Below are 6,000 nucleotides of genomic sequence, written 5' to 3'. Positions count from 1 at the left end.
ATCCTTGCGAATAATGGAAAAGCCATTAGATACTTCTAAATTGTGACTGTTCTTATACCCGGTATTTGCATTTTTTCTGTGTTCATAATTTCATGTTCCTTTCCCTTTAACTGAAAGTTATTGGAATGAAGGCAAGCAGAATTGTCATGTAAATGGTTTACATTTTCATTTAGTAAATCCCATGACTATCTGATTCATGGAATACTGTTCCTGTCATAATGTATCAAATTTTCTTAGGGGGTGTGGGATTGAAGAGAAACATCTCCGGTAGCTGTTAAGAGCTGTGCTCCATTAGGTAAATTTAAATATTAATTGATCATCAGAGAAGAGAATAAAATATAAAAAGGCAATTATGACGTTTTAGTTGAACCTTCGAATTATTTAAAGAAAATAATTAATGTATCTTAACTAAGGTAACACCCAAAACCTGGAACAGTAAGCATAAACATTTTAGTTTTAAAACTGGTTAAATTTGAGCCAGCCGGATAATTCACAAACAAAAACACTTAACCCTCTGTGAGATTCCGAAAATGAACGTGCAAGGAAAATGTGTTTGTGTTTACAAGGGAAGTTGGAACGAGTGCTTTTGCTCTCAGGATAATGTGACGTGAAAAGAGAAAGCCTCGGGAAAGCAACTGTGTGCGATTGCATGCTTTCGTTATTGTTGTTGATGTTCCTTGGTGCTTTCGGTCCTTGTTTTTTGATAGTTTTGAATAGTTTCTCACAGGGCAGGATTCTTTTCTCTTTGGAAAGTTCGTGGGTTTCAATGTCCGGTACAAAATTAATCGTGTGTCTGTAGGTTTTAAGTATCTAGGTGCAGTGATTTCTAGCCAGAAAAATTATAGACAAGTAACTATTATTCATTATTCTTTCATAGGTATTAGGAAACTGTAATGATTTTGTATAATAAGAAATAATGTATATGTCTTATTTATTACCATGTTTCACTTTTATAATAAGGTGGGTGATTAGAATTCTTATCCACTAAAATTCTCAGTAAAATTACCAAGATGCTGATGCACTTCCACTGGTGATGTAAACAAAAAAGGAACCCAATTAAAGTATTTTCTTTCGTTAAAAGTGTGATGCGATGTTATGGCCAGTAAACTGCCGCATCATGATAGTATACTTATGAAAATATACGATTCATAATGTAGCAGATTCATAAAAAAAAATGTTCACCCACGCGGCAGTGAGAATTTCCCCAGAAAAATCCATCAGCTTTTCTCCATCACCAAGGAGTTTAGACTCTCCGATTAGCTTGGTTTAGCTTGGTTTAGCATCTCTTGTTGTTCCTCTCCAGCCATAGGTAAAATAGGAAGAAGTCTGACCATTTTGTTGAGGGTAAGAGAAGACTGACGAAAACAAGCTTAGATGTGAGTGGGAGAAAGATGCTGTTGGCCTGGAACTGAAGTGGTACTTGGTGATGATAAAATGCTCAACTTCCTGGATGTTGTTTGCTTGCTTTCTGCTAACTTTCTGCTTCCTTTATGCTTGATTTCCGCTGATTTTCTGCTTGCTTTCTGCTGACTCTCTGCTTGCTTTCTTCTTGCTTTCTGCTAACTTTCTGCTTGCTTTATGCTTGATTTCCGCTGACTTTCTGATTGCTTTCTTCTGGTTGTCAGCTTGCTTTCTGATAAGTTTCTGTTGATTTTCTGCTGACTCTCTGCTCGTTTTCTGCTGACTTTCTGTTGATGTTCTGCTTTTTTCTACTTACTTTCTACTGATTTTCGGCTTCCTTTCCGCTGACTTTCTACTTGCCTTCCTCTGACTTTCTGCTTCCTTTCTGCTGATATTCTGTTTGCTTTCTGCTGGCTGTCTACTTGATTTCTTGACTTTTTGTCCATTTGTTAGTTTATTTTTTCTTTGTACTTGCTAGGATGACCTGAACACGCTAATGGAACGACATCTCAACCGTGAGAATTATCAGTAGTAGTGTCTTTGATATAATTAACTATATATTGAAGATAACGATGACTTTACGCACAGCGATAATAATGAGTTTGAAATTATATTTACTGGATATTGCTGGAGGTACTTGAATTCAGTTGACAGGTTTCTTCAAACTGACATATAACGAATAGCCTTCATATCTGGAAATGATTACGAGGGTAATTGTATAGTAGTGCATTATGAATAAAATTAATTATAATTATCAAAAGGTTTATGATTTCCCAGTGAAATCAACTTCTTATTTTTCATGACGTTACTAAGTACTTACTACTAAACAAATGAATGTTACTTTGATTTCAGTATTTGTCGTTTCAGGGCATTAAATTCAATATATTGATTCATTGTGTTTATTACTTATCTATTATTTCACAATTAAAGTAAATTTTGATATGTTGGAAAATACTCAACGACTGAGGATATTTGTCATCCATCTCAGTAAATTTTGCGGTTCATTCTGCTCCCGAATCGGCTACCATTTTGGTGAGTTTTGGGTGGGAATTGAATGGCTACTTCTTCGTAACAAATGTCGTGGCACAATTTTTCGTTCTAGGACGCATAATAATTCCTTTGTCCGGCACCTACGTCTCCAACACGGTGAATCAGGCTTCAGATACAGCCATATTTGAAGTGCTTATTTGTTCATTATTAGTTTTCTGGAAAAGAAAAGTATTATACCGGCTTTGTCTGTCCGTCCGCACTTTTTTCTGTAGCACTTTTTCTGTTCGCCCTCAGATCTTAAAAACTGCTGAGGCTACAGGGCTTTAAATTCATATGTTAATCATCCACCCTCCAATCATCAAACATACCAAATTATAACCCTCTAGCTTCTGTAGCTTTTATTTTATTTAAGGTTAAAGTTAGCCATAATCGTTCTTCTGGCAACGATATAGGGTAGGCCGCCACCGGGACGTTGTTAAAGTTTCAAGGGCCGCAGCTCATACAGCATTATACCAAGACCACCGAGAGGTAGATCTATTTTCGGTGGCCTTGATTACACGCTGTAGTGGCGGCCGTACAGAAAACTTGATTGCGCCGAAGAAACTTCGGCGCATTTTTTACTTGTTTTCACACGTTAACCATTTGAGATATTCAGATATATCGTCATTTAAAGCGCTCATGTTCAATACTAAGTCTCGTTGAATCAGTGAGTTGCAGTTCACGTTCTGAAATTGAATCGCTCACTCGTATATGCCTAATTATGAGACACTGCTTAATGCATTGCTATTTGAATTAACTCGCGACTGGTATGTCAAGGATAAGAGACGTCTGTTCTGATGATAAAGTGAAATCCTAAACATTATTGATTCAAAAACTGATGTAGATTCAGGGTAGTCGATCAGATTAATTTCTAAAAGCGTGTTTGTGATGAACTGGGCCGGTAATTCACGTGATATTGTGTCTAAGCTCTTGTTACCTTTGTCTAGTGCACATTTTTTCTTTATTTATGATTTCCTTCTAAGTGAAGGAATGTTTTTTACTTATTTTGCAATCTGATTTTTTTTATTCTTCTTCTTTACTATAAAGGGTCTTCCATAAACTCTGAACAGTGAACGAAGTATATATTACGAAACATTAGATCAGCTGATTATAGCGGTCTTGTAAATCTTAGTTTTACCACAAAATAAAGACTTTTTTGGGGAGTTATTCGATAAAAACGTCAACCTTCCGGATGACAGAAATGGTTCGGTCTATTCCGCATGGTCAGCACCATCTCAGATTCCTTAGTCTGTCACCTCCACACCTGCTCTTGAAATTTATTAACCGCTAGGCGGAGCATTTAATAGGCCTAAAGTTTTTATAACTTATATTTACCTTTTTTCTGGAATGTGTAATTGTTGGATATATATATTCTACTATATTTTTTGCTTAAGTTTTTTCTTAAATAAAATATTTCTTTTACAGGTTCGCGATTTCGCTAAAGGAAGGCTGTCGTGGACCAGGGGACGAGACAGATGAACTTAGGTGCAAGGTAAGTAGGCGCTATTCTTTTATTTTTTTTTTTTTTTATTTATGATTGATGGGAATACTTAACAATATTTCAAGCAGTTCCTACGCACGATATTATGTCGATCATTTCTTTCTCCACTTTATAAAGTGGAGCAATATATTACTGCGCTGATATTATTGCCTAGACTAGAGATTATACAACATACACACAAAAGAATGTGGAAATTAGTGACTAGGTTCTTGTTTATTAGGCTTAGCCTGACTTGAGGGCAATTAAAACCTTTTTTTATTTATGCAAATTATTTGCATAAATTGAGCCGTTGGTAATCTTGTTACCGAGAAAGAAAATTATTTTTATAAAGGGATCTAAGCAAGGCCCCTTGAAATTCTCCGCGTCGTTAAACCATTCGAATACCAAACAGGATTTCCTTTGGCATATCATGATGATTTACCTGTTGGCATCTGAGACAGTGGTTCTTACCCTGGGGGGCGTCAGCAATTTCCAGGTGGGGGCGAGCCCTATGGGAAAATTTGAAATTCTCTAATTATATTCATTATTCTCTTAACATGCAACCATGCATTTAAGATCTAGTAGCTAAGAAGCAGTGTCAAATATCTCACTAATTCATTCCCAAAAGAATAAAAACACCTTTTGTCTATCCCTTTTTTTAAATTTTCCTTCAAATCTGGAAGGGAATTTTACTCACGGATGCTAAGGGGGCATGGGGGGAAGGACCAACTCTTAGAGGGGGCGAGGTAACGAAAAAGGCTAAGAACCACTCATCTAAGGAATTCGTTCGACAACGGTAAACTTTGCTGTTTTGACACAAATCTATTTCTGTAGAGGATTCTGTAGGAGGTATGGAATGAGTAAACGCCCCCACCTCAACTGTAGCGCCTCTCTGAACTCGCTGTAGTGGACTTGTTCCACTGGTTGCTAGTTTCATTTGTGACCACCTTTCCAAACCTCTCAAAAGAGGTGGGTATTTCTCACCATCCCCTGCCATAACCACCCCACAATTTTCCTTTATCACTTTTGGCGATGGCCACATTTCCGTGCGATTGTTCCAGTGCGATGAGTTTCATCTTAATACTTAGATTAGCGACTTCATGATTGACTTTCTAATTGGGTTCTATTTAAAATACAGCAAAAGGTAGGTAAGAAATTTTCAGTGTTCCTTAGTTAATTTACATCCATCGTTGTAAGGCATATTAAGTAACTTTCGCATTGTCATATATTTTGTCCGAAATCTGTTGCTTTGTATCACTTTTCAAAGTGCCTTTCTCTCTCTCTCTCTCTCTCTCTCTCTCTCTCTCTCTCTCCTTACATCATCGTTAGAAAGCATATTAAGTAATTTTCTCGTTGTCATATATTTTGTCCGAAACCTGTTGCTTTATATCAGTTTTCAAAATACTCTCTCTCTCTCTCTCTCTCTCTCTCTCTCTCTCTCTCTCTCTCTCTCTCTCTTTCTATGCCTCAGGGCAATGTCAGTTATCTTTTTCTTTTTTAAAAGAATGAGATAAATGACGGGTTGAGAGAGAGAGAGAGAGAGAGAGAGAGAGAGAGAGAGAGAGAGAGGCTGATGCTGACACGTCTCTTGGGGCCCACTGACAACAGGTTTTCGTTGTCAGTTCTGTTGTTTTCCCCATGTCTTTAGGAACTTGATGTCCGGCGGGGACACATTTACCAAATTCTCATTAATACCAGAATAGTCAATGATGTTTTCTCGAACCGGACTCGTAGTTTTGTAAATAGCGAGTATTTTTGAGCAAGAGATAGTCTCATGTATGTGGAGGTATTTTCATAACACAGTAGGGTTATGAGTATTGCAGGGTGCACATTTATCATTTTAATATAAGATTTAGCTGCTATCTTCATTTTGATTGGAAGAGTTTGCGTTATTCTTGCGTTGATTAAACTGTTAGCGCTCAGTCTTATCTTACTCAAGTATCTATTGTTCTTCTTATCTTGATTAACGAATTGGTGTTCATTTTTTTCCTTATTGAACTTTGAATACTCTGTCGCCTCTGATACAATTGATTGATGTTTTAATTCATAGATTTAATACATTAAAGCATCTTTTTTATTGACTGGACTGA

The 6,000-nt window shown here is 36.8% G+C and overlaps 1 long non-coding RNA gene across 1 annotated transcript in view; it reads left to right on the top strand.

Annotated features, from left to right (window-relative positions):
• Positions 1-6,000, top strand: part of LOC136825428 (uncharacterized) — a 326,278-nt gene that overhangs the window by 132,489 nt on the left and 187,789 nt on the right. Inside the window, exon 3 of the long non-coding RNA XR_010849338.1 lies at positions 3,856-3,922. This is a non-coding gene — a long non-coding RNA (uncharacterized lncRNA). The remainder of the gene's footprint in view (positions 1-3,855; positions 3,923-6,000) is intronic.

Source organism: Macrobrachium rosenbergii, chromosome 37 (genome assembly GCF_040412425.1).
Source record: "Macrobrachium rosenbergii isolate ZJJX-2024 chromosome 37, ASM4041242v1, whole genome shotgun sequence".
Lineage (NCBI taxonomy): Eukaryota > Metazoa > Arthropoda > Malacostraca > Decapoda > Palaemonidae > Macrobrachium > Macrobrachium rosenbergii.
This window is presented reverse-complemented; position numbering and strand designations above follow the sequence as displayed.